The following is a 4,819-nucleotide window of genomic DNA, read 5'->3' as shown; positions in this document are numbered from 1 at the left end:
TAGCCGTGTCTGTAAAATGTAATTAGGAGCAAGATTTGGAAGAAAAGCTAATTTTTTAAAAAATCAGGATACCTGTGTGCTTGTAATAGCAGTGTCTGTAAGATGTACTAAAGTAAAAGGTTTGAAAAAAATACTTATTTTTTCTCTTTCTCGATACCTGTGTGTGTTTGCAATATCCGTGTCTGTAAGATGTATGTTGTTAGATTTGGAAAAATCCTACTTTTTTTCTCGGAACTTGTAAGATGTAAAATGCAGGGTTTGGAAAAATTTTTATTTTTTTTATCTCGAAACCTGTGTGTTTGTAACAGCCTAGTCTGTTAGATGTTAAGCGCAAGGTTACAAGAAAATCGTCTTTTTTTCTCGTAAACTGTGTGTTTGTAATTGCTGTCTGTGTGACAAGTAAAGTGCAAAATCCGAAAAAATCTCCTTTTTGGGGGAAATTGTTGTTTGAAAAACCCGTGTTTGTAAGATGTATTTTGCTCTGAACCTGTGTGTTTTTAATAGCTGTGTTTGAAAGATTTATACCGCACGGTTTTGAGAAAATCCTATGTTTTTCTCAGAACCTGTGTGTTTGTAATTACCGTGTCTGTAAGATGTAAATTGCGAAGTTTAAAAATAAATATTCCTTTGTTTCTCTCGGAATCTGTATAATTATAAAAGCAGTGTCTGTAAAAAACGTAACGTAAGGTTTGGAGAAATTTTTTTTTTTTCGAGGAACCGGGATCTTTGTAATAGTCGTGTCTGTAAGATGGAAAATGTGTTCTTAGGAGAAAATCATGTTTTTTTCTCGGTACCTGTGTTTTTGTAATATCCGTGTCTGTAAGATGTACAAAAGTAAACGGTTTGAAAAAATGCTTATTTTTTCTCTCTCTCGATAACTGTGTGCGTTTGCAATATCCCGTGTCCTGTAAGAATGTAAGTTTGTTAGATTTGAAGAAATCCTACTTTTTTTCTCGGAACTTGGGTCTTTGGAATAGCCGTGTCTGTAAGATGTTAAGTGCAAGGTTTAAAGAAAATCGTCTTTTTTTTTCTCGTAAACTGTGTGTTTGTAATTACTGTGTGTGAAATAAGTAAAGTGCAAAATCCGAAAAAAATTCTCCTTCTTTTTTTTTGGAAATTGTTTGTTTGAAAAACCCGTGTTTGTAATAAGATGTTTTTTTACTCTGAACCTGTGTGTTTGTAATAGCTGTGTCTGAAAGATTTATACTGCACGGTTTTGAGAAAATCCAATGTTTTTCTCAGAACCTGTGTGTTTGTAATTACCGTGTCTTTAAGATGTAAATTGTGAAGTTTAAAAATAAATATTCCTTTGTTTCTCTCGGAATCTGTATAATTATAAAAGCAGTGTCTGTAAAAAACGTAACGTAAGGTTTGGAGAAAATTTTTTTTTAGAGGAACCGGGATCTTTGTAATAGTCGTGTCTGTAAGATGGAAAATGTGTTCTTAGGAGAAAATCATTTTTTTCTCGATACCTGTGTTTTTGTAATATCCGTGTCTGTAAGATGTACTAATGTAAAAAGTTTGAAAAAATGCTTATTTCTTCTCTCTCTCGATACCTGTGTGTTTGCAATATCCGTGTCTGTAAGATGTACGTTGTTAGATTTGGAAAAATCCTACTTTGTTTTCTCGGAACTTGGGTCTTTGGAATAGCCGTGTCTGTAAGATGTTAAGTGCAAGGTTAAAAGAAAATCGACTTTTTTTTCTCGTAAACTGTGTGTTTGTAATTGCTGTGTGTGTAATAAGTAAAGTGCAAAATCTGAAAAAAATTCTCCTTTTTTTTTGAAATTATTTGTTTGAAAAACCCGTGTTCGTAAGATGTTTTTTTACTCTGAACCCGTGTGTTTGTAATAGCTGTGTCTGAAAGATTTATACTGCACGGTTTTCAGAAAATTCTAAATATTTCTTTGTTTCTCTCGGAATCTGTATAATTATAAAAGCAGTGTTTGTAAAAAACGTAATGTAATGTTTGGAGAATTCTTTTTCCTGGAATCTTAAACTTTATAATAGTCTTGTCTGTGAAATGGAAAATGTGTTTTTAGGATAAAATCATTTTTTCTCGGCACCTGTGTTTTTGCAATAGCCGTGTCTGTAAGATGTACTAAAGTAAAAGGGTTTGATAAAAAATGCTTATTTTCTCTCTCTCTCGATACCTGTGTGTTTGTGATATCCGTGTCTGTAAGATGTAAAGTGCAAGGTTTGAAGAAAATCCCCTTTTTTTCTCGTAATCTGTGTGTTTGTCTTAAATTTGTAAATTGCAAGATTTGAAAAAAAAATCATCTATTTTTTTTTCTCTCCTAATACCTGTGTGTTTCTAATAGCCGTGTCTGAAAGATAGGTTTTGATAAAATCCTTTTTTTTGTCTCAGAATCTGTGTGTTTGTGATAGCCGTCTCTGTAAGATGTAAAGTGCAATATTTAAAAAAGAAATCCTCCTTTGTTTCTCTCAGAACCTGTATGATTGTAAAAGCATTGTCTGTAAAATATGAAATCTAAGGTTTTACTCTGAACCTGTGTGTTTCCAATATCCGTGTCTGTAAGATATAAGTTGTTAGATTTGAAAAAAATCCTACCTTTTTTCTCGGAACTTGGGTCTTTGGAATAGCCGTGTCTGTAAGATGAAAAATGCAGGGTTTGGAGAAAATCTCATTTTTTATCTCGAAACCTGTGTGTTTGTAACAGCCTGGTCTGTTAGATGTTAAGTGCAAGGTTTAAAGAAAATTGTCTTTTTCTCTCGGAACCTGTGTGTTAGTAATAGCCGTGTCTGTAAAATGTAAAGTGCAATGTTTGAAAAAAAGTCCTCCGTTTTTTTCCCTCGGAACCTGTGTGTTTCTAATAGCCGTGTCTGAAAGATTTAAACTGCAAGGTTTTGACAAAATGCTTTTTTTTTTAAATTTCTATCTAGGAATCTGTGTTTTTGTTAAAGCCTTGTCTGTAAGATGTAAAGTGCAAGATTTAAAAAAAAATCTCCTTTGTTTCTCTCGGAACCTGTAGAAATGTAAAAGCAGTGTCTGTATAATATGAAATGTAAGGTTTTACTCTGAACCTGTGTGTTTGCAATATCCGTGTCTGTAAGATATAAGTTGTTAGATTTGAAAAAATCCTACCTTTTTTCTCGGAACTTGGGTCTTTGGAATAGCCGTGTCTGTCAGATGTAAAATGCAGGGTTTGTAGAAAATCTCATTTTTTTCTCTGGAAACCTGTGTGTTTGTAACAGCCTAGTCTGTTAGATGTTAAGTGCAAGGTTTAAAGAAAATTGTCTTTTTCTCTCGGAACGTGTGTGTGTTAGTAAAGCCGTGTCTGTAAAATGTCAAGTGCAATTATGTTAAAAAAAAATCCTCTGTTTTTTCCCTTGGGAACCTGTGTGTTTGAAGACGCTGTGTTTGTAAAATGTAATTAGGAGCAGGATTTGAAAAAGAAACCAATTCTTTTAAAAATCAGGATACCTGTGTGTTTGTAATAGCTGTGTCTGCAAAATGTCAAGTGCAAAGTTTTGAGAAAACCCGATGTTTTTTTTTCTTGGAACCTGTGTGTTCGAATAGCCGTGTCTATAAGATGTAAAGTGCAAGGTTTAAAAAAAAAAATTTTTGTTTCTCTCAGAACCTGTGTGTTTGTAAAAGCAATGTCTTTAAAACATGAAATGGAAGTTTTGGAGGAAATCCTTTTTTTTCTCGAACATGCTTACATCATGCTTACAACAGCCGTGTCTGTAGGATGTAAAGTGCAAGGTTTGAAAAAAAATCCTCCTTTTTTCTCTCGGAACCTGTGTGTATAGCCGTGTCTGTTTAAATATTAAGTGCAAGGTTTAAAGAAAATCGCGTTTTTTTCTAGTAACCTGTGTGTTTGTAATAGCTGGGTGTGTGATAAGTAAACTGCAAAATCCGAAAAAAAATTCTCTTTCTTTTTTTTGTGGAATTGTTTGTTTGAAAACCCGTGTTTGTAAGATGTCTTATTTACTCTGACCTGTGTGTTTGTAATAGCTGTGTCTGAAAGATTTATACTGCACGGTTTTGAGAAAATCCTATGTTTTTCTCAGAACCTGTGTGTTTGTAATTACCGCGTCTGTAAGATGTAAATTGCGAAGTTTAAAAATAAATATTCCTTTGTTTTTTTCGGAATCTGTATAATTATAAAAGCAGTGTCTGTAAAAAACGTAACATATTGGAGAAATTTTTTTTTTCGAGGAACCGGGATCTTTGTAATAGTCGTGTCTGTTAGATGGAAAATGTGTTCTTAGGAGAAAATCATTTTTTTCTCGGTACCTGTGTTTTTTTAAAAGCCGTGTCTGTAAGATGTACTAAAGTAAAAGGTTTGAAAAAATGCTTACTTTTTCTGTCTCTCGATAACTGTGTGTGTTTGCAATATCCGTGTCTGTAAGATGTAAGTTGTTAGATTTGGAAAAATCCTCCTTTTTTTCTCGGAACTTGGGTCTTTGGAATAGCCGTGTCTGTAAGATGTTAAGTGCAAGGTTAAAAGAAAATCGTCTTTTTTTTCTCGTAAACTGTGTGTTTGTAATTGCTGTGTGTGTAATAAGTAAAGTGCAAAATCCGAAAAAAATTCTCCTTCTTTTTTTTTGGAAATTGTTTGTTTGAAAAACCCGTGTTTGTAAGATGTTTTTTTACTCTGAACCTGTGTGTTTGTAATAGCTGTGTCTGGAAGATTTATACTGCTCGGTTTTGAGAAAATCCAATGTTTTTCTCAGAACCTGTGTGTTTGTAATGACCGTGTCTGTAAGATGTAAATTGTAATGTTTAAAAATAAATATTCCTTTGTTTTTCTGTATAATTATAAAAGCCAGTGTCTGTAAAAAACGTAACGTAAGG

General features: G+C 33.2%; 1 protein-coding gene across 3 annotated transcripts in view; it reads left to right on the top strand.

The window, feature by feature from the left end:
* LOC118411005 (serine/arginine-rich splicing factor 6-like) overlaps positions 1-4,819 on the top strand; it is an 18,584-nt gene that overhangs the window by 6,350 nt on the left and 7,415 nt on the right. The gene's annotated exons all lie outside the window — the stretch shown is intronic.

This window comes from Branchiostoma floridae, chromosome 1, assembly GCF_000003815.2.
Source record: "Branchiostoma floridae strain S238N-H82 chromosome 1, Bfl_VNyyK, whole genome shotgun sequence".
NCBI lineage: Eukaryota > Metazoa > Chordata > Leptocardii > Amphioxiformes > Branchiostomatidae > Branchiostoma > Branchiostoma floridae.
The sequence above is the reverse complement of the archived record's forward strand: the minus strand, read 5'-3'. Positions and strand labels throughout refer to the sequence as shown.